The following is a 22,363-nucleotide window of genomic DNA, read 5'->3' as shown; positions in this document are numbered from 1 at the left end:
GAGTTACATTTTGCTTATGTAAATTGAACTAAGATTTAATGTTTTTCAGAGATCCAGTGATACTGAATATTCGTTCCTCACATACAGAATGAGAAATCTGAAGACAGAGTTCCTTGATATCAGATTATCAATGGTGCTACCATTTAATTATATATTTTTAGGCAAGAGACACCAAAGATCATTGCCATGACACAAACTGTTTGATGAAGATAAGTTTTATTGCTAGTCCCAGAAATGCCTTGCTTAAAGGCCTTGAAGAGGCAATATTTTTCTCAATACAAGAGGACAGTTTTCTATACAGGAGTGGAGGTGTTCATTCCTATATTTCTGATTTTAAAAAAGAATGCAATGTACCAAATCTGTACTGAATTCCAGTGCAAAATTACCAGCTGATGGAGGGATTGGACTGCAGAGAGTCCATCCCACTTCTGCGCTTCACCTGCAGGTGTCATGGGCCCAGCCCACCAACTTCATACTGTGATATATCTGTTCCTGCTGAACTGCCTACTAATATATGAAATCAGCTTCCCTCAGTGTAATGTGAAATGTAGCCTGGTATCTACCTATGTAAACCACAGCTGAAACAAATGTCCGGTTTGCATTCTGGTTGTCTGTGAGGGTGTAACAGGTGAATATCACACCCCTTAGATGGACAGACCTCATTACAACTATCTAACAAAGCAGTGAGACCCAGCACCAAAACTCTCACAGAGTGATAAGAAGTTTGTCCCATTTTAGAGAGATACATTATCTGACTGTATGCTGATTTTCTCTTCCAAGTGTAGGAAATCCTTCCACTGGAGTCTCTTTTATTCAACTCAGTGTATGTGCTCACTAAGCATGTACTTAATGAAATAGAACGAAGAATGAGAGAAAAACACTTTTTTTACCCTAATACAATATTCCTCCCATTTACAATACATTTCCTCATGTGTTTTTCTGCAGGACCATCTTAATCCATCTATTACAGGCAATCATTTGAGCTCTGAAGCCCTATTGTTGACATGAGCAAGGTCTGCCAGATATTTGAACATCAGCTTCTGCATGCTCCTGATTTTCTCTAAGATGAGGAAGTTGAATGTCTCCAAGATAAAATTTAAGCCTGAAATTCTTTTATGGCAGGTACTAAGCAAGAATGAGTTTTCCTGCCTCTGTTCAAAACAGGAAGGATGCAGTTAGATAAATTCTTTCTCAGAGGTTTTGTGCCAAGTAAAATGAATCTTGTGGTGTTGTGTGGTGCACATGGTGAAGCATCTTGTTTCTAGGTACAATATGAAGAAAAGGCTCTCCTTTCTAGCAGTAAGGAATATTTTTACTCTTACAAGAGGGGAGGAGAAATACCTTGGCGTGCACTGAGGACGGGCTATGGAATTTTCTTTGATCTGAACTAATGTCTGTATCTAAATTCCTCTATATTAAGTGATCCAACCTGGTGCATTTTTCCCAAAATGATGTGGTACAACTAAGCCCAAGCTCCCTTCATGGACAGCATTGTATTAGGCAATACTTACACTCTAATAAGACATAATGGTCTTGAGCCTCATCCACCTTTTTGTCTTAAAAATATTTCCAAGACTAGCTGACGTCCAATTACAATGACAGTAATCTGTTACTTACTGTTGTTTGGGGGAACAGTAATATGCTTTGTTTTCAAAGACCTTACTGATATTCTTCTTGGATTACAAAAGCAAACATTAGGTAAGTGATAGGTTGGATCTTTTTCCTCCACAAAGATAAACATGAGGCAAAATTTCTTTGCTGAATGAAAGCGAAGAATCTCTCTGCTGGAAGATATTTGATTTTGTTTCTGTAGAAAGCTTCCCAATCTCAATACCATTTATTACTGCATCATTGTACTTAACATATGGAGACAACATCAAGGTTATTTAAAATGGACTGTGTGTTTAGTGTTTGTGCAGGGTTGTTACAGTATCTTTTTGTCTACCTAGGGCTGTCAGCTGCACATTACATTACATTTACTTTGCAGTGCAATAAAGTAGATTGTCCTGTCCTCCAGTGGTTTCCTGGTCTCCAATCAGAATTCCCACACTAAAGGTAATGTAGCAGGTTTATCCTGATCATAACGTGAATATACACAGGGTGATTTCTGCTGTATGGAGACTCTGTTCATCTTATGGGAAAGATAATGCATGTAATACTAATACATGAATGCAATGCAGTATCTAAAGATATATATCCCCAGGAGGCAATTTATCTAAAGGGCTGTTTTTCTGGTGTTCATTCATTTGTGGGAAGATGGTATTCCCAAACTGAAAATGAAGCAAATGAAGGGACTTCCCTGGTGCAAAGTGATGGATGATGATTTTGTTGCTACTGTCAAGAGATGCATTAGACTAGGTTTCTCATTCTGAAAATGCTAGATGAAAAGGGATTAATTTCATGACCATTTGGGAGACTGAAATTTCCATTCTTAATTATAAAATGATGCCCTATTATAGTTTTCTCTGAGGTACCTTGGTGATTGAAGCTGAGTTACTTGACTCAGGGACACAAAGAGATTCCAGAAGGCCCGAAGGCAAAACTTGAGGCATATGATTTACATAGCAGGATGTACCATACTATGAAAATCCAAGCTCCTTTCACAACAGGAACCCAAAGCAGACTGCCACCCTGGCCTTCCGCCTCCCTGCCTGTCCTGGTAAGAATGGATTTTTGTGAAACAGCTGTATGTTTGGAATTTGAAAGTGAGTGCCGTGATCCAAAAATATAATCCACCTGAGAAACTATGGAATAAAACTTCCCAAGTCTTTCCTTGATATGTGACCCTGTACTTTTCTAAGACTGGCATATGGTTTTATGTGAAACATTTTCTATACAGCATCACTAATTTTTCTACACAAGACAACCAGTTTGCATTGTTAATCTGTTCACCGTTTGCTCAGAAAAGGGCTGATGCCCAGGTCGAAGTTCTCTGAAATCAAGCAAGACATCAATGGTGGGACTTAACTGACTAAATACAGTATCATTTAGAGACACAGAGCTATCCTATTCAGTCTCCAGTTGCAGCCCTAGCAGGCTGCAGACCCATGGGCCCACTGCCATCCTTGCCAGAACTCTGTGGATTTAAAATGGCATGAGACATGCCTGTCCGAAACAACTGAGTCCAATTCTCATAAAGATAATGATAAGTTTGAGCCATGGGTGGTGTTGAAGGGTGGAAAGTTCAGCTCTTTGGCATTGTCATGCCATGTCGCTGCATTGGCATCATCAGAAACATACTCAGCCTATGTGATATTCCCTGATGAGAAGCGCTGGTGAGATCTAAGGCTGAGACTCGTAAATATGTCCTGACTGACAGCTATTTTGTGGTTTTGAGGTTTGGGGTTTTTTCGTTGTCATTAGTTTGTGTAATAGGATTGCCTGAGTGGTAAGTGACAGTTGTGTTGATGTTAGCAGGAGTAAATTATACTAATTGATCACACTGAGTTTCTCTCTAAGGTAACATGATACAATGCAAGGATTACCCAATATAAACTGATGCTCAGGTCTAGATTTTCATGAAACTAATGGATATGGCTACACTTCCCTGAGAGCTAGTGATGGATGAGGTCAGGTTTCACTATTGTTCTCTGATGCATGGTGCTACATTTCTTTAATATAAACTAATCCATGTCAAGGAGTATCCTTGACTTCGTTTGATATATGAGAGTGGATTTTTCCTTTTTGGACATAAAGGCAATACACAGACAGCTTTTTTATCTGTGCAGTTACAAGTGATACTGTATTTCTCTGTGTTCAGAGAAACTCTGTCTCATGCATCACTATATATTAAGCAGCTGCAGGTTTTTTTGTACTACAGTAAAACCCAGCTACATGCATAAATAGCTATCAGAAAAAAAATGAGGTTGCTCCATCATTTCTATCAGTAACACCAGCTCGCAGGCAACATCTTTTGTCAAGTAGGCCAGTCTCATGCAGGCCTAAATAATAGAGGGAAAAGTCATTTTATTAATCGTTTTACTGCACATTAGCAGATATCCAGAAATAGTGTCATATGTTTCTTCTTAGGTTAGAAGGAGGGAGACCTACCATTATACAGCAGTTATTCTCTGCAGTCCTCAGTTTTATTCATCACCTGCAACTGGTAAATCTCTGTCATTTAGGTTGTTTTACATTATCAAACAAATACTGATTGTCTTTATATCAGAGAAAAAAAACACTGTGCATTACTGATTTCAGGCAAAAAGAAAACTAATGGCAATAAGCTGCACTTTTTTTTCCTGTCTCAGACTTAAATGGCTTCTTCAAAATGTAGCTTGCTTTGTTCAACTCCTACCAGGGAACTGAGGCCTCAAACATCATTGGGCATCAGATAAATCCAGCTCCACGTGTTTCTTTTCACATAAAGGGACAAGTGACGCATTTTACACACACAAGGGCCTTGTAACTCAGTTTCAGCTGTTGTGACCTCCACTCTCTGGGTCTGCCAACGATTATCTTGAATAATGGAATTTTTATAGAAAATCTGAGGAAAAGTGAGTAAAAGTTAAGTAGTCTACAACCATTTCTGTGTCTGGGTAATACCCAGGATCTTACTGCTGTTAGAGTTTATTATGGATTTAGCCTACAGTGAAAGCTTTTGAATAAATTTTGTGGTTACAACTCCAACTGACACCTCCCTTGGCCCCTCAAGGCCTGGGTCTCACCACCACCTGATGGTGACATCTTCATAGCTGTCTCAGCCTTTTGACTAAATAGCTGTGGAAGCCCTGCTCCCATAGGACTTCCACTCAGACCTCTCTATGCAATAAATACTGAGTACAGAATTTACACACGTACATTTCTGCTGCTAGATGTCTTTCCACTTGGTGTTTCAGGTTGACTAATAATAATAGCAGACAGTCTTCCATTTCATGTTAGTCCACAAGAATCCTCTGAGGTCAAGAAGGGTGCACAAAGTAGATGCCCATATCCATTTTGCAGTTACCTCAGCCTTATAAGAAATTCTATTTTTTTGGATGCTGGTAACTTCTGTTCTCCGGGGACTCAAGTGAGGGAGATAGCCATACTGTGCAATACAGTGGTTGGCAAAGTTATATGAGCTAGTCCCAGACAAGCTAGTTCTGGAACAGCAAGCAATTTAGTCATGTAGATATTACATGCTTAAATAACACTGCTGAGCGCTGGTTAACATCAAATGAGGTGGAAAACACAGTTAAAATAGCCCTACTGTTTCCAGGCCCATGTTAGTATCTCCTTCCAGTGCTGCATCATGCCGTGCTGGTGTGGCAACATGTACAAACTTACCCCAGGTGTCTTTGCACAGAATTCATGCTGGGTATACGTTTCTTTCCTGTCTTTGCATGAGACACCAGTGATGATATTCATCACTGCAAAGTTACCCAATTCTATAATTATGACTACTGGAATGAAATATAATTTCACTTGGATGTTCTTATCAGTTCTTCAGAAAATCTCAGCCTCATACAACATATACTATGGAAAAATAACTGTCTCTCACACTTTATCTTGGAGAAACATAGATCTAAGTTTCCACCTATACTGCAAATAGAGGATGCTAGAGTAACCCAACCTCTTTGGATCTAGAAAAGGATCCACGTGATTTTAAGCAAAGTAGTTAATAAGTTGCAGCTCTCTTCAGCCAGGAAATGACTGGCATGATATCACTTGCATTACCTTAAGTTGTGCATCACTATGGATATTAATTAATTTCATAATTCAAAAACCTTAAGCTCACACAGTTCTGCTACATTCTAAGGTTCTGCTACACTGTTACCTGCACTGTTCTGCTTCAGGAGATGAAACAGGCTCTGTGTATGTTTCTGCATCTCACCTCCTTAGATCTCACTTTTTATTGGCATTCGACTTCATATGGTCTGGAAGGAACCCAAGTTACAGCATTGTTCTCAGGAGAAACAGGCATAATGTATCACCTTACATTAGGGAAATCCAGTTTCCTGTAATAGCTTTAAATCAAGGAATCCAGATAGAAAATGATTCATGAAACAGAGCTTTCCTGGAACAAACGGCTCCATGAAGGAGGGTTTTACTGATTGAGTCTGATGAATGATGTTCTAGCTTTTATATCTATAATGATCTGTGAGAGCTTATGTTGTGAAAGAAAAAGGCGCATCAGGCTGGGCTTCTTAACAGACAGCGATAAGTGCGATTTTCTCCATACTATATGGATTGTAGAGAAAGTTTTATCGCTGTGAAAGAATACAGGTGCTTTTTTCTCACATAAAGTCCTACATCAAGCTACATTTCTCGAGTTTGAAAAGCCCATACGAGGTCAGAGTAAAGAAACTACCAGTATCTGCCGCTGTTTTGTCCCAGAGCGTATGACGATGCGTGCTGTTACTCGCTTAGCGGGACGTAATTCCAACTCCTTCTCGGCGTGACGGAGCAACGCGGAGAGGGCCGCGCCACCGGCCCTCCCCCGGCGGCAACAGCAGCAGCAGGGTCCCGGCGGCAGCGGCAGCAGCATCCCGGCAGCAGCAGCAGGGTCCCGGCGGCGGCTGCTCCATTCTCCCGGCTGTGCTGACCTCTGCTGGTGCTTCCCCGAGGCACGACGTTCTTCCCGTTCTTGCCGATTTTCCATCATCTCGCATCACAGTAAAGCAGCGATGCTTTTCTTTCACGAATCCGTTCAGGTTTTTCGAAAGTATTTGGTCCACGATGTGAAGAAGTGATGAACTCAGCAGTTTCTGTAGTTGGCTTGCTCTGAGGGGCAGAAGCGCATCCTCCCATTCAGCTCTTCTTCAGCGCTCTGCTCCTCAATCGTGGACCGAAAGCAAGCAAACTTCCTGCTCTGCTTTCCCCAAAAAGCCATCATCCCACGTGCTCTGTGATACCTCGAGGCAGGGAAGAAGGGCTTGGGCTCTGCTGGGAGCCAGGTCCTCTCTCCTTACACTCACCTCCATTCCTGTTTGAAGTACGCTATTTTACTCTATTCTTAATTTTGAGAGTTACGCTTTCTGTATAATGATTTGGTCATCTGTGTCGACTGCTGTGTTATCACAGTCTCTAGACTTTTCCAGTTACTCTCGTATAACCCTTCCTATTCTTAATAGAGCAGATTTATTCAGTTGAACAGGCTTACTGTTTAATCTGGCCTTTTCATTCACGCGAGAGTTCAAATGTTCAAAAGAACAAGATTTACCCCTGGCTAATGGTTCCTGTCTGGCAAAATATTTCAAAGCTCTGCACAGATACATTCAGCCTGTCAGGCATTTTCCAGGGTCCATTTTCAGTCTGATTCATGTAATTTTCTCTCCAAGTACACAAAGAACTGCCTTTCAATGTCTGATAAACAACTCCTGATGCTTCACTGCGAATTCTGCATGTATAAGGCTCAGACAAAGCCTGAGCAAGGACTGCAGGTTAAACCCCAGAAGGACTTTGACGCCTCTATATAGACTTAGTTTGTGAGTGCCTGTTGTCTCACATCTCTCTTCTGAGGAAGGTGCCCTGACCATTTCAGGGGGTATGACAGTAATTTGGTCACAGCTTCTGTAGGTGCCTCCTGTGAAACCAAACTCAATTCCTTCCTTCGCTTGGGAAACTGAAATCCTCATCCCCCTTCAGAACAACCTGGTGAGGAGCTGGGTGCCAGGTCTCAGCACCTTTTCTGCCAAGGTTGTTCAGCGGTGCAATGAAGAATTCAGGATTCACTGTGCAAAACAAAGCAGTATCTTGTAATCTAGTGGTTACTCATTAGGTAATGCCTACATTTTTTAATGAATTTAGTGCTTCAGGATTTGACCTCTAATTAACATCATTGTCCTTTGCTGTTACCTTTGAGTGTTCTCTTTTATTTTTTGATATTCTCTTTGGGCCTTTCTTCACAAGGAAACAAGGAGCATTAGCATGTGTTAGTTTCTCCAGAAAAAAGAAAAGACCTTATTTTTTTTTCATTTTGGTCATTAATGATAGATCAAAGTAGAATTACAATCCAAACACTAATAATTATCAAATAGCATTCGTATAAAGATCTGTTCCTAAATTATAACCTTGTTTGTCTTTTGACCGTACAATTGCTCTTCATTTCAGTTTCCCAGAAAGAATGATCTTTCTCCCCATCCCTTGTTTTAAGTGGCCATCCCTTCATTCATTTGTCACAGGAGTAAGGAGAGGGCTGGATCAATTAATCAAAGGCTTGCAGAGCAACACTGAGCAATGTAATGGTTGGTTAAACTTTGCTTTCAGTGTAGAATTCAGCCTTAGAAATTCCAAAGTAGGTGTTTTGTTTTTACAAAAACAACCTTGAGGCTGAAAAACAATTTTTTCTTTTAATTCCCTTTTGGCATCAAACTGAAGAGCTGCAACAAAAATCATGTCTATAACCTCACTTTTGTGGCTTGTCTGTTAAAACATGGTAACTACCACAGGCTTCTGGTTTTGTACTTGTAATCTAATGCAAGGGTAAGGTAAGGGCAAGAAAGAAGAAAACTTCTAAATGGGTTAATTAATGGTTATGTAAATAGCAAATACTTGTCACAGCTGTGTACTAATGCTTTGTTACAATGGTTTAGTATGTACCATAGCAAGGTCCAGGTCTGGAAAATGGTAGCAAGCCAGCTCCTTACTGGATTTCCAGTTAGAGACTTTACTAGATCTTGCGAAATTTTATCTGGAAAGAGTAATGTAAAGTAAGGAGGATGTTACTGTCAGGGAGTGCTGAACAACTGAGGACGGTGTTGACAATTGGGAGGATGGGAAACAGAAATGGGATGGGACCTCCTTGAGCCTAGAGCTAGGGGAAGGAAGTTTTGGACAAGAAATGAGATGGAAAACTTCTTCAAAAAACAGGACACAACTGATCACTGCACTGAACTGAATGCTTAAGGATAGAAATGTATACATAAAAAGACCAGAAAGCAACTGAGAGGAATATCTTGAGCAGTCCTTTCCCAGAAAGACTTCCAAATAGATGAATCTGCGATATCTTCCTTCATTAGATTTAAATCTCTCCTATGTTATACACTTGATCTCAAGCAACAGCAGTTTACATTTAAAACTAAAACATCCTCTATTTCTTTATAGTCTGAATGTAGGAAATTACTTCAGCTGCCACTGAAATGCAAAGTTATGTTCTTAAAATGCATTTCGAGAGCTGTGTTAGTTTACTTTAAAAAAATTGTGTCTACTCAATTTAATGATGCCTAATTTCAATTCTCTTCTGTATAGTTATCAGGAGCTAAATACTGTATGTACCTGAATCCATTGGCCCAAGTCACAGAGAGGACAGAACATACAGACTGATGACAATATCACAGTCTAAAGCTGAGTGTAAATATTATTTCTGTATTTTTAGATGGGCCAACCTTACATTTAGCCAGTAGTGTTCATCAACAAGTCATGATACACAGTAAAAGCAAGAATGGTCTTTATGCTCATTTGCTTTCTTGAATTAGAGAGGAAATGATTTTTCATGGCTCAGTAAAAGTAGTAATAATTACTGACAGGTTTATAACAGTTCATGGAGAAGGTGTTTGCTCGTGGTTATTGTCAAATATAGGACCACAAGCAAATGAACTGAATCAGAATAATAATTCTTGTGTTGTTTCTAAGAAATTTGAAAACAGAGAAAGGTGACTGTTGTGCAAGGAACAAAGAAGTGCCATAAAATCAAATTAGTTTGGAAAATATCTCGAGGAGTGGTGGTTTACTGTTCTACCTCAAGACTGGATCAAGTACTCAGTCATTACTGACAGATGTGCATCTTACCTGTTTGTAAAAGACTTTCAGTGATGCATACTCCATAACCAGGAAACCTATTCTTGGGCTTTAGCAATATAAAGGTTTCCCTAAAATCTAACCTAAAGCTCCCTTGCTGTATTCAGGCACTCTACTTCTTCCCCCTATCTACCTCTGAGATGAAGAACAGAGTTTTCTTTTCTTTTTTTGCACAAATATTTTCTATTTTTGTGGTGGGTTGACCCTGGCTGGGTGCCAGGTGCCCACCAAAGCCACTCTATCACTGCCCCTCCTCAGCTGGACAGGGGGGAGAAAATATAACAAAAGGCTCGTGGGTCAAGATAAGGACAGTTTAATAAAGTGAAAGCAAAGGTCGTGTGTGAAAGCAAAGAAAAACAAATTATGTTATTCTCTACTTCCCATCAGCAAGCAATGCCTAGCCACTTCCTGGGAAGCAGGGCTTCAGTACGCGTAGTGGTTGCACTGGAAGACAAAAATGCCCCCCTTCCATCTCCCTTTACTTAGCTTTTATATCTGAGCTGATGTCATATGGTATGGAATATCTGTTTGGTTAGTTTAGGTCAGCTGTCCTGGTTAAGTCCCCTCCCAAGATCTTGCTCTGCCCCAGCCTGCTGTTGAGGGGGGCAAAAATGTTGGAGAGCCAGCCTTGATGCTGTGCCAGCACTGCTCAGCAGTAGCCAAAACACTGGTGTGTTATCAACACCTTTCTAGCTACCAATGCAGAGCACAGCACTGTGAGGGCTGCTATGGGGAGAATTAACTCCATCTCAGCCAGACCCAATACAATTTTCAAAACTGTTATAATATCCTGCCTCTTTTTTTCCCCACCCCTCCTCATCTTCTCTTCTCGAGGCTATCAGTCTCACTTCACCTTATCTTTCATGTTTCACAGACGTCTGACCATTCTTGTTGCTCTCCTCCAAAATTTCTCCAATTAGCCCAGACTTCCCTTGGACTGTGACACCTGAATCTAGACACAGTGCTCCAGCTGAGGTCTTAGTACAGAAGAATTCATAGTTCCTACATCTTGCAGACTTCTCTCTAGTCTGCAGTGTATGTTTGCTTTTTCTGTGATAAAATGCCAATGCTGAATCGTAGTCAGCTCACAAACCCCCGACCCTTTTCTAGAGAACTGATACTTAACCAAACAAGGTTAAGGTACTTAATCTTACTCTATATGCATCTTTCAAATTAATTCTGTCTAAATGCAGTATTTTGCACTTTTTTCTATTGGTTTTATTCTGTTTTAACCTATTCTCTCCAATCTATTAAGACAATTTTGCCAGTCAGTTTCTTTCTTCCCATAGTGCTTCCCCTCCTGACATTATCTGAAAGCTTAAAAACCTCCATGTTATTCCTTATTGGATCATCCAAACTATTAATGAAAATATTGAATAATTCCAGACTCCTGCAGAATTGAACTCTACATATCCTTGTATTTTGGCTAGGGAATTGGTCAGTTAACTAAACTCTAAATTATGTGTTTTCTGGGCAGTGCTGTATCTACTTGTCCTGGTTTCAGCTGGGATAGAGTTAATTGTCTTTCTAGTACCTGGTACAGTGCTATGTTTTTGAGTTCAGTATGCAAAGAATGTTGATAACACTGATGTTTTCAGTTGTTGCTAATTAATGTTTAGTCTAAAATCAAGGATTTTTCAGCTTCTCATGCTCAGCCAGCAAGAAGGCTGGAGGGGGACGAGAAGTTGGGAGGGGACACAGCCAGGGCAGCTGACCCAAACTGGCCAACGGGGTATTCCATACCATGTCACATCATGTCCAGTATATAAACTGGGGGGAGTGAGGGGATCACTGCTCGGGGACTAATTGGGCATTGATCGGTGGGTGGTAAGCAATTGCACTGCACATTATTTGTATATTCCAATCCTTTTATCATTATTGGTGTCATTTTATTAGTGTTATCATTATCATTATTAGTTTCTTCTTTTCTGTTCTATTAAACTGTTCTTATTTCAACCCACTAGTTTTACTTCTTTCCCAATTTTCTTCCCCATCCCACTGTGGGGGGGGGAAGTGAGTGAGCGGCTGTGTGGTGCTTAGTTGCTGGCTGGGGTTAAACCATGACACTACTCTACACTACATACATGTAAATCTTGTTTCCTTAAAATGACATAAGAATCAATGTCAAAACCTTTGCTAAAGTCACTGTATATGATATCCACTGTTCCCACTTACTTAGAAGGTCTGGTGTCCTACAGTAAAGTAAACGAGATGGGCTTGGTATGATTAGTTAATGACAAATCCATGTGGATCATTCCTTGCCTTCTTCTTATGCTCCAAGCACTAATAAATATTCCATTTGACTATTTGTTCCAGTATTTGTAAGGACATCAAAATGAGGCTAATGGATATCCTTTTCTCATTTTTTTAAAGCTCTGTGCTGTGGTGTTACAGCATCATAGCCATCTTCACAAATTCTCAAGGAGTGGTAGTCAGGAGATCCTGAGTCAGTTCTGTAGGTTCTCTAGCATGCAGCTCACAGGGCCCTTTAGTTTGAAAACATCCAGATCTCTAAGTACTAACCACTCTGCTCTAATATTGCTCAAAGTTATGTGTATACAGCAACACGACAGAAAATTATGTATTATGTATTTTGAAAATTCCATCATATGATCTTGGTCGGATAAAAGTTTCATGCATTATCAGTAACATTACAGATTCTCTTTCAGTTAAAAAAAAACAATGAAAGATTTGGTTTTAAAAGGACTACTTTTCACGGTGGCCATTGATTTCAGTCTGTTTCTGATAGATGTATATAACTTTACAACTGTGAAGAGAATAACTCCTTGTCCGTCTGTCTGTTTTCATTACATTAATGGAATTGTAGTAAGAATATTTTAAAATTTTACATGTAAGCTTCAATCTAATGTCCCAAACTTCAATAACATAACATCAATTTCAGAACTATTTTCAATCAGATTTCCTCAGCTGCCAAAGACTTTCAGAATTACTAGCGGTATTTAATTTTGTTAGCTCTCAAAACAAGGAGGTATAGACATCTGTTCCCACAAGATGACTGTCTCCGCACCCTGTAGATGAAAGGGTCGCAGCGTGTTTTCAAGTTACTATGAGTGACTACATATGCTAGGTGAAGATTTCCCAGATGCTGTTCGTAAAGACAATGAAGATATGGGCTATACTTTGAGACCCTGAATGCTATATAGAAATACATGCCTCTCACAATGTGTCAGCAGTTTTTTACAGTGTGACCAGTAAAACTGGAGCGATCTGATCATGTACGTGTTGATGCTATGACCAAAAGCTTTAATTATAAGACAAGTTGCAACAAAGGACTGAGAAATTCTTTGGTTATAAATGCATTTCTTCTCTAAACAAACAGGCAGCTGGGATTTGTTAGGGATCCAGTCTTTGGAATTCAAAATTATTCATGTTTGACTAACGCTCAATAACTTTAAGAATTTAGACCTCTGCCTGATTATCCCTTAACTTAGTACAAGAAAATAGTATTACCTTTAAAGTCTGTGAACAATTGGGGATACACTGAAATTAATAACAAAAGCCTTTGATGAGGGCAGGGTTGTAATCAATGCCTAATAGTGGAGATAAACCAATATGAGAGAAGAGAAGAGAAGAGAAGAGAAGAGAAGAGAAGAGAAGAGAAGAGAAGAGAAGAGAAGAGAAGAGAAGAGAAGAGAAGAGAAGAGAAGAGAAGAGAAGAGAAGAGAAGAGAAGAGAAGAGAAGAGAAAGACCATTGGTTTCATTTCTCTGTCTAATGTCTGATAACATCATGGCATTAACTTCAGTAGAGCTGGGATCTGACACTGAACCACAAGACTGGTCACTTGGGTTATTTACAGTAATCCAACAGGAACAAGACACCCCATTAAGAAACAGTGCTTATTCCTTCCAGCCTTTTTTTCACATCACCTAAATCTTCACACCCTGATTTTCCTTTCAGGCTTTCAGTGTTTGAAGTTTATGTCTGGAAGTGTTCATAAAGCAAACCTGAAAATAGAAAATTTTTTAAAAAAAGTGTTTAAAATTTCAGCCAAGCAGAAGAAATGTGTGTGATGAGGGGAGGGAGAAATATGAAAAGCTGCTCAAATACTTGCTGCCAGAAAAGCAGCTTCAGACCACATCTTCACTGCAAAAGGCCAGTACTGCGAGTGGCAGAGGCCAGGTTTTGGGGCGGCTCCTGCCTGCACTGCTGCAGGCTCAGGGCTAGTCCGCTCCAGAGCCACCAGTGTCTGTGTGGGGTGTGATGTGCTCTGGGCCACAGCTGGCCCTGAGATGTCTCCATGACTTTGGGGAGGAGGGGCTCAGTGCAAAGTGCTAAACTATTCATGTAGGGTGTCCCCATGCCCTGGGGAGACACCCGTGAATGTCCCGAGGCCAAGTCATCTGAAAGTGCCTGGCTGCCATCTCAGCCAGGAGCTCAGAGGGCAGGTCTGAAATCCCACCACTGTCCGTACGCCCCAGAGTATGGCTTGCCCTCTGCCTGCACCCCAGAGTGAATGAGGAGGGAAGCCTGACTTCCTGACTGTCCCTGCGGGTCCAAGCTGGGGTTGTCCCCAGAGAGTGAAGAGCTCAGACCTTGCTCATGAGGGGCTGGAAAACAGACCATGGACATATGTCCATTCCAGAAGGGCAGGGGAGCTCAGCACAAACCAGTGCCCTTCCTTCCACACACCACGTGGGACGAGATGGTGGTGAGTCAGTAAAAAACAGACCATTTTTCTCAATAGCCATCTCAATTTTGCAAAGCAGTCGGCAGAGCTGCAACATGCCAAAGAGTTTGTCACTGAGCTCTGTGTACATGAAAGGTGGGTTCATTCCTGCCTCCAAGGAAACTTAATGAAGGCAACCTTAAATGCCTTAAATACCAGCTCAGAGCTCAGGCACCATCTGGAAACAATGAGCTGGTAGAAGTTGAGGTGCTGATGCACCAAATTAACACAGGACCCAGGTGCTGACATGTTACTTCCAGCTCTCCCTCAGCCTTGGCGTGTCCCACATGCGGATTTCAGCAGCGGGGACCCTGCCTGCAGTCTCAGGCACCAGGGTCTGCTGTGCCGGCATGTTCACTGCAGCAGGAGCTGAGTGAGAAGTGGTCAAGACTCAAAAAAGGAGCCTTTTTTCCTTTTCTGCAATATATTTCTCCAGGATTTTTCAATTTCTAGGTTTTCAGCATATCCCTTACTCTCATGTTTTCTTAACTTTGTTCTTCCTAGACTACATGTTTCGTTCTTATGTTTATTCCCTCTTTTGTTTCATTCAACTGTAAGATTTTTTCATTATTTTTGCTTTCCATTTGTTTATTGTACTTTATTCCATTTTCATTTTTTCCCTATCTTTTCTCTTGTTTCGCTCAGCGTTCCCCTCCTCCTTTCCATCACCGTATTTACATTTCTCTTTCAAGGCCCACTTTCTATAGCCCTCCTCACATAATCCCTGGACACACTCTCCAACCCCCATATCAACCCTTTTTCTTTTTCTGCTTATAACCTTTTGTCCTTTTACTGTTTTTTTCCTTTCCAATGGACATTTTCTCCCCCTTCTTACATCCAGATGTTTTTCCCTCTCTATCTCCAGCTGTGCAAATAAATGACTTTTTTGTTTGTTTCAAGGAAGTTTGGTCAATCCTGAACAAAAGTACTCATATTTTTCAGGAAACCGAAACTGTGTAAATGATCATTTTGGGTGAATGTTTCAAGTAGGACAAACTGAAAAATTGATGAGTTTGATCTTTGAGAAAATGTAGTAAATAATAGTTGAAGTAAATTTGTAAATGCTGGAGTGACTAAAAAAAATCAAAGCATTTTAGACTTTGGGGCTGAATATGAGGGCAGGGTAAGTAGCTTTCCATTTCTTTTTTGGCAGGAGTAAAGGGAAGATTTCTACCCAAAATAACTCAGGTAGCTCCCACTACACCTTTGAAGCGTATTTGTTTTGATCAAAACTAATATTTTGGGAGCAAAACAATTATTGCTAAAAAATTTATCCTGGCCCTAATTTCTATGTCCTTCTCTTTCCCTGACCAGTATGGTTAGATGCAGACAACATGGAGGCATGGTATGCCTTTTAGCTGATATTTGGACATTACTGTAAAAAAAATTGAGTTGATCTCTTCCCAAACAGGGAGCATCAGCTGTACTTTCTTGAGTATCCCAGTCCTTAGCTTCCTGGAACAGCAATTAAAATATGTCCCAGCTGGCTTAAAAATCTTACATCACATCAAAAGCACAGAAACTTCTTACTATCGATAGCAGTTTTTTAAAAAGGGGGCAAATGCATTTCTTGCAAATGTTCTCCTGCACTTAAATACACAGAGGCAAAACATTAGCCTCAGATGAAGGCTGCAAAGTGAAAAACAGCAGCTGAGGACAGCCAGGCTCTGCCCTCAGACGCGCAATATGATTTCTAGTGATTCAGATGGGAGCCACATCTGGGTACCTGGGAGAAGAATCTGGCCCAGGCACAGCCCCAAATGCCGTGTTTTTTCTGTCCATTGTGCCCAGATCACAATTAGCAAAAAGATTTTGTGGGAGAGGAGGGGACAGAAGAAGAAACTGCCAATGAGAGGATATTCTTCACTCATAAATCCCAACTCATTGAAACACAGATTAGACCCCTGCTTTCTTTCTAACCAGCCCCTGCCTAGAGTTCACTCAATCCTGAAATTTGCTGAACTGTTCAGCTCATGTCTACCCTGAAGTAATGAATTGGCAGGCCTATTTCTAACGGTGATTAATGAAGCTTTTCAGAGGCAACCCATTATTTGATCCAAAGTTAAAACAGTGGTTCATCATTAATCACTACAAGACATAGGCTCACAGATTCATAATTCTCAGCAAGCCCGTTTCATTACAGGTCCCACTCTTTCTTTTGTTAACCCAGGGCTCCCCTGTCTCCCCACCCCTTGCAGTCGCCTTCCTGGCACTCCATTTCCAGGTCCGCTCGAATAAAAAGTCACACAATCTCGGGGTTATTTTTCAGGATCTGCAGCCTTCCAAAATTACATCTTCTTTTAGATTTCAAAAATTCTTCTTCCCATAGAAAAATGTCTCCGATTATCAAATATGAGCCAACATTGGCACCCAGTGGCTGAACAGATTAATCACAGATACATATTCCCTTGAGCCCACCTTTTCTATTCTTCAAAGACAGGTTTTCCTCTGGGATGTATGTGGTACTTACACAGCCTTCCATTTCTAGGCCATCTAGTCATGGCTGTGAACTAGTTATGCTAAGAAAAGAGAAGGAAAACACAAGGTTCTCTCCTCTGCCAGGGCCCGTCAAAGTCACTCCACAGAAGTCACCAGGTGGGACTAACAACATCAAGGTGCATGGGGTGAAGAGCCCTACACTGACTCGTGGGAGGACACAGCACCCACATGATGTCATTTGGCACCCAGCGGACATACAGGCTCTGCCCCTGCAGGGATCGCCTGCTTGGAGAAGGGCTGCAGCTGAGTTTGTAAGTCCTGCTCCTCCACAGAGCTGTAAGAAACTCATAATGGTATGACTGGTGACCTTAGGAAAAGTCATATCGAGTCTTTTGTCTCTAAATTATTAAATCCCTGGCAGTATTTAAAAGTAGGGTAGACATGGCACTTAGGGACATGGTTTAGTTGGACTTGGCACTGTTAGGTTTACGGTTGGGCTCAATGATCTTAAAGGTCTCTTCCAACCTAAATGATTCTGTGACATAACCCTTTTCTCTGACAATTATGTTCCTAAACTTGCCAATGACTTGTAGTGGGAGAAGCAATGACAGAAAACTGGATGGTGGCTAGCATGTAAAGGGGCAATCCTGAGCCATTACTGTTGGTAATGGTGCCAGGGAGGTACTGACTCTCTGCCTTATGGACGGTCATTGGCAGCACTTTGTCACAGCCTGGAGTACCTAATTCTTGGCTCTAGTCACCTCACAAGCAGCAGGAACATCAGCAAAGAGGGATCCAATACTTCCAAAGGTGTTTCAAAACCAGAAGGTAAAGGGTAGAAAGGAACTTCCCAGTACTTTTTCAAAAGCCACATTTAGCTCTGAGAAAACTGAAACATTTCATTAGCAAAGTAGTTCACTGAATTAATGCAAAAATGTTACGGCATGATACTAAAATGTTTTAATGCATACAGTGTATATAGCCTATATTCAATAACTCAATAGAATAATATGGTAGGGTAATCTGTACAAGAGTATAACATGAAATTAAAAGATGAAGTTCAAATAAATCCTTTTTTGTCCTATAGAAATGGACAACTTGGCTTGATCCCATCAGAGGAACAGCTGTGGGATATTTCCTTTAGTCCTTTTAGCCAGAACCAACTTCTCCAGTCATTGAATTGAAAATGTTTCATCAGCTTTAATCATAACGACTCTAATCACATGCAAAAATTAAGGCACAGAGGAGTAAATGGCTTTTTGTTCAAGGCAACACAGAAAGCTATTTGAAGAATCATAAACTGCTCTCCTTGCAGGACAGTGCCCCCTCCAGCACTTATTATGACCACTTCCATACAACTGTAGTGTTAATTAATGAGAAGCTGTATTCAAGTTTTCGAACAGTTTTACAGTATCCTAACCCATTTGAGAATTCACCTTTTATTTTCATTCCTACCCTGTTCCATTACCTCCAACCTATTAAGCAATATCATACACATGGAAGAGAACAAGATGCTAGTGCCTTCCACTGGAAATGCAGGTGCTGCACGGGATTGAAAACCCTACCTGAACATAGATGTTCATTGGCTTACAAAATCAAACACATCTGTACATCAAAAGGAAAAAAAGTATTTCACTGCTAGCATCCAAAGCAAGATAGTATTAAAAGAATCCCTCACAGATACATAATTTTGAAGAACTTATCACAAATAAGATTAAAGTTCTGTAGAAGAAAAGCCACGTTAATTCATTTTCCTTTCAGTCTGAGAAACTTGCTTCCCGGCAAGCATTTTCCCTACTGCAACCAAGGCTGTAAGCTACGATGTAGAACAGCACAAACAGTGAAAGACATTTCCTAAACCTGCTCCATGGGCACGCTGAGTGTGGAGCTGTGAGCTGGCAAGAGTTTGACCTCAGAGAACAGGGGCCCAGTGTCCCAGCAGACCAGAAGTCCTCTTGCCAGGTGAGCTCTGAGTTGGAGATTTGGGCTGGCCCTGCAGCAATCCCAGGAATGAGCTGGTTATGACTGCTTTTAGCTGGGTGCTGCTTTCTCTGCATAACCTCCTGCCTCTCTGGGCCATCGTTCCTCCCAGGACAGCAATGTGCAATGCCGAACATTTGGGTGCAACCGATTACTTGCAATCAGACGTCAGGTAATGGACTGTGGCCAGAGCTTAGACAGGAGGCACTGTGTGTATAAGTCTGTCTATGGGCATGCACATAAGGAAATACTCCTGCTCTGCAGAAGTGCCCCAAACCATGAAAACTTTGCTTTCTAACCACCAAGAAGGGCTGCTGTGTGCACAGGCTCCCTTCACCTCAGCCCCCTCCTGCGTAGGCTGCTTTTCAGCGTGCAGCTGCACGTGCCTCTGCACCTCTTCAGCCTTTGCTCGCTGGCTCAGCCTTTCAGCAACACCACATTACCAGCAGTCGTGGTGTTAATGCGATATTGGCAGCCGCTCGCTGGGAAATCAGACGGCACTCCCAAACACAGAAAGTTCCCAAACTCGCCTGTTTTTATTGCTGGTGATTTGGCACAGCATCTGCTCAGCCGCAGCTGGCTGACACGTTAGCCACACCTCGAGGACACAGCTCTGTGGCTCGGCATTGCCTGTACATGTGTTTGGAAGAGGGTCTTTGCTTTAAGCTCCACAAGCTTACAGAAGGCAGAGGCAAGATGTCCTTCCCCTCCCCGCCATCCCTTTATTTTCACAGGCTTTGCTCACGAACCAGTTGGGAATACTTGGTGGGAATATATTCTCTGTAAATAGTTTCTTCTTCTGCCTGCCTCCTCTGTGCAGCCAGGAATGTGGGATTTATGAAGCCAGAAAAAGGCTATTCAAAAGAAGCCTGTCTCTTTAGCACCAGCAGTTAAGATACTCAGCCGGGCTGAAGCCGATCTCAGTCCCGTCCCCTTGGCATTTATGCAATCTACATTAGATAATGAAGTAAAACCAGACGTGATCTGAAGACCACCTACTCAGCTGCCACCCACCCTCCACATCCATCCTTCCATTACTGATGCATCGGCCCGAGCTTTCTTCCCGTTCCCAGCTGGCCCTACCGCACAGGACCCGGCGGCAGCAGGAGCGGGAGCCATGCCGTGGCCCTGTGCCGCAGCCCGGGCGCTGCTTTGCTCACAGGAGTCCCGCTCCCCGGCAGAGCCTTTCCCGAGCACTGCAGCTCTCCCCTGGCACACGATCCGGCTGCACCTAATTCGTGGCCCTGCTAGAGGACCCTGTGGACACACAAAGAAGTTGGGGAAACTTCAGAAGCTGCCCGGTGCCCGCCCTCGGGCGCTCGACCATGGCGTTACTCGTCCTGCGGCAGAGAGTACGTGATGCTGGTGGGGCTTGTCCCGCTTTGCCAGTGAGACAGCCCTTCGGAAGGCATCAGGGAGGCAGGCTGCGAAGAGCAAATTAAGACTCTTTGTTTTAACAAGCTCTGACAGAGGCAGAGGCAGCAGCTTGCCGTATTTTGCTGAAGGTTTCTTTCCTTTAGGTGGCAGTGTGTGTTTACGGCTCTCCGCAGCACCGCCGGCGCTCCCAGCCCTGCCGCGGAGCATCCTCTGCCTCTGCTCAACCATCGCTGGGTTAATTTTCCAGAAAATCCTGCACAAGCAATTAAAATGTTAATGTTGTGAGGGAAATGCCTCCGTTGAAGTAAACTCATTCGAGAGTCAGTTGCGCTCGGTGGAAGGGGAACAGTCTATTGATTTTGAACAAGGTCATATCTCATCAGACTTGCCACCTGGATTATTTTTGTTTGCGCTGATCAGCTACTGAGTCCTTGATTTCACAGCAAGTTTGAAATCACCTTAATGAAGCAGAAATTTGAGGGGGGGGGGGGGCGGGTGACTTCCCTCCCAAGACTTTTCTTTATTACAGAAATGTGCTCCCTCACCTGGTTATCTCTGACCACCTGCACACCTCTGTGCTTGTTAACCTTATTTCACTAAAGCAGCAATAACCGATGCAAAACTCTCAGTCCTGGCAGCTGCCAACCAAATTCACACCTTACGCTGGGATTTGTGCCGCAGCCAGCCAGCAGTGCCTTCCCTTGGGAGGATGGGAACGCCTCGAAGTGGAATTCTGTTAAAAACCCACAAATTCAGCAGTTTATAGAGCCTTCAAGCGACATTTGTGTGGGCATAAGGGAATTCTGCATTGTACTTTATTTATAGAAGAAAGGACTATAATAGAAAGTTGTCCGCCCTTTTATGGCAATTCCTGCTGATGGAGACTGCCTTGCACACAGAGTAACTAACCCCATTAAGACAAGGTACGCTCAGTGAGAGTGTGCAGGTATTTCATTACAAGCAAGAGAAACCTGGGACAGAGAAGCAGAAGCACCTAAAGTCTGATTTCATTTGCAGATTCCTTGTGGTCTCCGCCCAGAGCTTGTAGTCTTTCCTCCCTGAGCCAAAGGTCTTACAATGCTCTCTTTTCACAAATGTGGTCACACTGGAAAAGGTGGTTGTGCTTTTTCATCGTATCTAAAATAGGTTATGCTATTTCTAGTGATACAGGCTATGACTCTCTAACCCAAATGCTAGGGTATTTGCATGCTTAATTCACATCTCTAATTGCCATAATTGCACATGCTCATTAGGCAATTTTGTGTGCAAATGCTGAGTTAGGCACATAACTAGGCATAGTGTTTGCAGTGTGATTTGGTTCAACACTCGTGGAAAATTTGTGAACAAATTAGACATGCAATTGAATGCACATTTTCTATGCTAAGAAGTTGGGCAGGGCCTGGCACCAGGCAGACTGCAGTCTAAATGAATGAGCAGAAAGTACTGCCCTTGTGAATCCCAGTGAAAGATTGAGTCCTTCATCCAGAGAAAAATCAGACCTAAGATGTCCTTCACATTGTCCAAAGATTCACACCCTCCTTTCAGACTGAGCTGGAATACTGGGAAGCAAAACAAATTTAACATTCATCGGGCGGGGGGGCAAGACCAACAACAACAACCATGAAGCTCTAATTTTATGATCTGATTGCTGAGGACGAGTAGATACAGAGCCTCCCTGTCAGAAGGGAGACAAAGCCAGCCTGTCTCTTCCTATATTCCCACAGAAGACACAACAGTGTGTAACCCAAGTAGCTCAGTGTTAGCAATAAAGGATACTAGCACGGCTTTAAACCAGCACAGCTGATTTGAGTTAGAGCCTGCCTATGGAAGCATGACTACAAGAAAGCCCAACTTTCATGGTCTAATGTTTGTAATTTCTCTCTCTCGCTGAAGATATATGTTCTTTTTATTAAAAGCACAGAGGAAAATACCCCAAAAGTAAGAATTCAAGGCACAGAAAGATTGAATTATGGTTTGTTTAATCCTTCAGTTTTACCCTTCCCAAGCCAGTCTGCAAACTCTCTTGCTCTGAATTTATGACAAGCAGGACTAAAGGGACTGTCTATAGATTAACATTGACATTTCCTTTGTGCATTAATCCTTTGAATCTCATTTACCATACATTTCTGCTGAATGACATAAAAATGATGATTTTTTT

Source organism: Harpia harpyja, chromosome 5, assembly GCF_026419915.1.
Source record: "Harpia harpyja isolate bHarHar1 chromosome 5, bHarHar1 primary haplotype, whole genome shotgun sequence".
NCBI classification, from domain to species: domain Eukaryota; kingdom Metazoa; phylum Chordata; class Aves; order Accipitriformes; family Accipitridae; genus Harpia; species Harpia harpyja.
This window is presented reverse-complemented; position numbering follows the sequence as displayed.